This window comes from Rhinopithecus bieti, unplaced genomic scaffold (genome assembly GCF_001698545.2).
Source record: "Rhinopithecus bieti isolate Rb0 unplaced genomic scaffold, ASM169854v2 scaffold_11161, whole genome shotgun sequence".
NCBI lineage: Eukaryota > Metazoa > Chordata > Mammalia > Primates > Cercopithecidae > Rhinopithecus > Rhinopithecus bieti.
This window is the reverse complement of record NW_016806937.1, coordinates 2,686,100-2,691,513: the sequence shown is the minus strand read 5'-3', so window position 1 is coordinate 2,691,513 and position 5,414 is coordinate 2,686,100. Positions and strand designations below refer to the sequence as shown.

The window sequence follows — 5,414 nt, the reverse complement described above, 5'->3', positions numbered from 1 at the left end:
TCCCAGCACTTTGGGAGGCTGAGGTGGGTGGATCACCTGAGGTCGGGAGTTTGAAACCAGCTTGACCAACACGGAAAAGCTCGTCTCTACTAAAAATACAAAATTAGCCAGGCATGGTGAAGCGTGCCTGTAATCCCAGCTACTCAGGAGGCTAAGGCAGGAGAATCGCTTGAACCCAGGAGGCAGACGTTGTGGTGAGCTGAGATTACGCCACTGCACTCCAGCTTGGGCAACAAGAGTGAAATTCCATCTCAGAAAAAAAAGAGGTGATGAGGTTATGAGGGCTCCTCCCTCCCTAATGGGACTAAGGCCCTCATAAAAGAAGCTTCACACAGCACAGCATTCAGTTGGTTCATGCTTCCACATTCTAGCCACTTGAGGACACAGCGTTCCTCCCCTCCGGACAACGCAGCCCTCACGAGACAATCAAACCCATGGCACCTTGATTTTGGATTTTCTAGCCTCAAGAACTGGAGAAAAGATTCTATTCTTTATAAATCACTCCAACTCAGGTATTTTGTGATAGCAGCACAAATCCACTAAGACAGGTTTCAACATTTGTTATTTACTTATTTATTTTTGAGACAGAGTCTTACTCTGTCACCGAGGCTGGAGTGCAGCGGTGTGATCTTGGCTCACTGCAACCTCCACCTCCTGGGTTCAAGTGATTCTCCTGCCTCAGCTTCCCCCAAGTAGCGGGGATTACAGGCGCCCATCACCATGCCCGGCTTATTTTTGTATTTTTAGTGGAGACGGGGTTTCACCATGTTGGCCAGGCTGGTCTCGAACTCCTGACGTCAGGTGATCCGCCTGCCTCGCCTCCCAAAGTGCTGGGATTACAGGTGTGAACCACCTCGCCCGGCCTAGGTTTCAACATTTGAATTTTGTCAGGGTTGGATGAGAAAACATTCAGCCCATAGCAGAAGGTCACAGCTCCTATGCGGTGGCTGTCTCCTGAAGGCCTTGCTGGATTCTGGCAGTGACTCCTTCTCTTTGCCCTTCCAGAGCTGCCCTGATGGTGCCAGAGCTGGGGCGCTGATGGCTCTGGCCATATCTTGATGGCTCCCTGAACTGTGCCCACACCTCCATATACAGCCTTTCATACAGAAATCCCCTCCAATCACACCTCTGAGTGGGCCATCTCTGGGTGTTCCTAACACTCTGTGCTAAGTACCCATCCTAGTGGTTGCCTGTGCTGTTATCTTATTTTCTTCGTGGCAGTGATCACTGTTGGAAATGAACTTGTGTGCTTACTTTTTCTGTGCCTGTCTCTCCACTGGCCTGTGTGCTCTGTGAGGTCAGGGACCTTGTCTGTTATGTTCAGTCCTGAATCTCCTGCACCAAATGCTGACCTCATAGGAGGAGCTCAGTCCGTAGTAATTGGATGACTGAGCAAATAAATGGCAAAGTCAGAACTTGAACTCAGGTCTTCTGACTCCTAATTCAGTGCTCTTTCACCTTCCTACGTTCTAGAAGAAAATGAATAGAAGATTCTAGAGTCTTCTGCCCTGTCCTGAAGAAGTTTGTATGCTAGGACAAGGTGATTATTATACAATAACAAGGATACTGATACAATAACAACCATTTACCAGATGCTCATCTGATTCCAAGTGCTGAGTGAAGCCCCTGCCTCTATCACCTCCTAGGGACCGTCATGACCACATGGGACACGGGGACTGTTGTGACCCTACTGACAGATAAGAGATGGAGCCTGAGGATTAGGGACTTGTTTGCTTATTCTGGCCAGGCAGGCTGCAAAGCTGAGGGCATGGAAAACCACAAGAGGGTAAGGAGTGCCTGTGCTCTCCACACCATATCCCAGAGCAGGGCCTGGTCCACACAATCTGCCTCCCAGTTGCCATGCTCTGGGTGAGTGAGCATGAAGGGTCTGCCCGCAGCACAGCAGGGAATCACTGGGATGGAGTAGGGGAGCCCTGTGGGTTGGTGTGGCCCTTTCTTGGCCACCCTCAAAGTGCCAGGAGCCCAGGCTCTGGATGCCCTTTCTCCCTTCCCTCCCAAGTTGGGCTGCTTGAGCCCCAGACCCTGGGCACGTCTCCCTAAGAAAGGTGTGAAGTCCAGTCCACACACCTGCTCTCTTGGTACCACTCTGTGCTCGTCAGGGGATGGAGTCTGGTCAGGGGTGTGGGTGCTGGTCAGCGGGGTGGGTGCTGGTCGGGGGATGGGTCCTGGTCAGGAGGGAGGGATGCTGGTCAGGAGGGATGGGTGCTGATCAGGGGGTTGGGTGCTGGCCAGGGGAATGGGTGCTGATTGGTGGACAGGTGCTGGAATGGACTGAAAGCAGCAGTGAGGGTGAGCTGTGTGCCAGCCTCAGTCTTGCCTACCTGGCTCACTTGCCTGAGGTCATAAGACCAATACCATGGAAGAACCAGGACCTGAGCCAGGGCTGATTGTGGAGCCCTGACCTTTAGTCACCCTTACTTCAGAATAGATGGCCCGGGCTTCTGGACAGCACAATAATTATGGGAACTGCCACTTATTTGTAATCTCACCCTGACAGCCTGCTGGGAGGGCACCCACTCAGACTCACCTCCTCCTAGCCATGTGACCCTTGCAGCCCGGGGAGTCCTGGGAGTGGGGTGGGGTGGGGTGGGGATGAGGGTGTTCTCTGTTCTTAGGCCAAATGGAGAAAGACAGGAAGCCAGAGCACATTAGACCGGCTTTCCTCGTGGGCAGCACCTCTGGCGAGCCCTTGCAGACTGTCCCCGAGGGCATTGTGAATGCCTTTCCTGGGCTGCAGAGACACCCGATGGTCCCCCCACAGCACACCCCAAGGGGGTTTTAGGTACTTATGGCATTGAGAGCTCTGGCCAGTTCAAGACCCTGGAGCATTTGACTCCCAAATTTGAGCTAGATTATTCTGACTCCAGGCCACAAAGCACTAAGGAAGCAGGAAGCAGTGAGGCGTCCAAGTCCGGGTTCTAAATCCTAGCTATAGAGACAAAAGCAACTCCATCTTGGATGCATCCGCAGGTTTGACTTCTGATTAGCTTAGTCCCGTGAACGCCTCCTTGTTTCCACTTTATTTCCTGTCCCTAGTGTAAGAACATGTCAACCTTGATGTTATCGCACAAACTGTGGGCTGTGACGCACGCAGCATTCTTGCCTGTTCTGGAGGGCTGCCTGTAATTTTCTTGCTGGAATACACGTACCCTTTCTCTATGGTATACAATCCTGAGGTCTTGGGAGTAACAGTGGAGAACTACCTGCATTATGGCCACCTAAGACCACGCTTCTGTCTGTGAGTTCCCCCAATAAATCACCCAATACTGACAAACTGGATTTGTCTGCCTCCTTTGGTTTCTCGGTTCCTTTGGCATTTGGGGATCGCTTTGCACATATGGCTCTGTGATAGTTAATACTGAGTGTCAACTTGATTGAAGGATGCAAAGTATTGATCCTGGGTGTGTCTGTGAGGGTGTTGCCAAAGGAGATTAACATTTGAGTCACTGGGCTGGGAAAGGCAGACCCACCCTCAATCTGGGTGGGCACAATCGAATCAGCTGCCAGCAAGGCTAGAATAGAAAGCAGGCAGGAAAAAAAAAATGTGAAAAGACTAGACTGTCCTAGCCTCCCAGCCTACATCTTTCTCTCGTGCTGGATGCTTCCTGCCCTCAAGCATCAGACTCCAAGTTCTTCAGTTTTGGGACTTGGACTGACCCTCCTTGCTCTTGCACCTCAGCTTGCAGACAGCCTATTGTGGGACCTTGTGATCATGTGAGTTAATTCTTAATAAACTCACATATATATATATTATTATGAATTATTAGTTCTGTCCCTCTAGAGAACCCTAACTAATATAGGCTCTTTCACAGAATATCAGCTCTGCACATATCAGCTGTGGGAGATCTTTAGCCAGTCACCTGGCCTGCCTAGCCCTTGATTTTCTCATCTGTAAAATGGGGATAATAGTAACACCAATGTCTCCAGGTGGTTGTGAGGATTACATAGGACAATGCAAGTGGGACTGTATGGAGGTTTTGAGACCCATGTAGTCCTGTCCTTGAGTAGAGTCTAAAAGAACAACAGCCCATTGGAATTCCAGTGAGTGCTCACATCTCCTGAAGAACATGATGTGGGTCTAGGTATATATGCCACAGCCACTCTGGCCTCATCACCGTCCTCTGTAACACCATGCAACTCCCATAGGATGCTCATCCTTCTCTACAGAAAATCTCCCCTTCTTCCATGCATGCCTGCTCCACACTTGCCACCTTGCCAGGCCTCTGCCCTGCAGCCAGGGGCCCAATTCCAGAAGGCGGCACTCACAGCATGTTCAACGGGCACAGTAGTGCTGTTGCCACCTGCTATGAGGTATACTGCTTTTGACCTTGCTTCCCTTGGAACAGTTCTTTCTCTGTCTCTCAGAACTTGTCTGGCAGTGGCAACATGCTTTAGGGAGGGCATGGAAGCAAACAGTAGGCAATGCCAGAGCCCTCTCTGTTGGGCCTGGGACAGCTAGGAACATTCCCACCTTCATACCTGTGCTTCTGTTACACAGGGGACGCACTCAGCACAGGTGCAAGCTCTTAGGCGGCATTTTTAGAACTGCCTAACGTAAAAGCTCTACTGCAATTTTCTGTCTAGGCTAAGAGTGGGCTTAGGAAATGCATCCAGTCAAAGATGAAAGAACTTGGAAGGAAGCAGTCTGGGCTGCCTTCCCTGCCCCTGTGAAATTGATTAGCCTGACTGGTCACACACAAATAGGACAGGCTGGGTCTTGATGTTTTCCAGGTGACAGATTAGGGTACATCTGCAAACCTTGACTGAACTAAGTCAGAGGAAGGATCAGGACAAGCAGCCTAGTGGCAATGTTTTGAAACCAGAAAGCAACCAGGCAGCAAGGCCTTGGACATGGTGCAGCCTCATTCTCCAAGGCTGAGAGCTGGAAGGAAGGTGGGGGCGTGGGGGGCCCAGGAGCTGCCTGGGAGGCCAATCAGTAAGGGGCACCATGACATACTGGAAATGCCATGAGAAGGAGGCGACCATATGAATTAATCAGAGCTCTTGTGATTTTTGCACATTAATTTTGTATCCTGAGACTTTGCTGAAGTTGCTTATCAGCTTAAGGAGATTTTGGGCTGAGACAATGGGGTTTTCTAGATATACAATCATGTCATCTGCAAACAGGGACAATTTGACTTCCTCTTTTCCTAACTGAATACCCTTTATTTCTTTCTCTTGCCTGATTACCCTAGCCAGAACTTCCAACACTATGTTGAATAGGAGTGGTGAGAGAGGGCATCCCTATCTTGTGCCAGTTTTCAAAGGGAATTTTTCCAGTTTTTGCCCATTCAGTATGATATTGGCTGTGGGTTTGTCATAAATAGCTCTTATTATTTTGAGATACGTTCCACCAATACCAAATTTATTGAGCGTTTTTAGCATGAAGGGCT

The 5,414-nt window shown here is 50.0% G+C and overlaps 1 long non-coding RNA gene across 1 annotated transcript in view; it reads left to right on the top strand.

The window, feature by feature from the left end:
* Nucleotides 1–1,462: 1,462 nt before the first annotated feature.
* The window catches only part of LOC108533903 (uncharacterized), a 6,999-nt gene continuing 3,047 nt past the window's right edge, over nucleotides 1,463–5,414 (top strand). The window contains exons 1-3 of the long non-coding RNA XR_001886841.1: nucleotides 1,463–1,540; nucleotides 1,647–1,786; nucleotides 3,058–3,259. This is a non-coding gene — a long non-coding RNA (uncharacterized LOC108533903). The remainder of the gene's footprint in view (nucleotides 1,541–1,646; nucleotides 1,787–3,057; nucleotides 3,260–5,414) is intronic.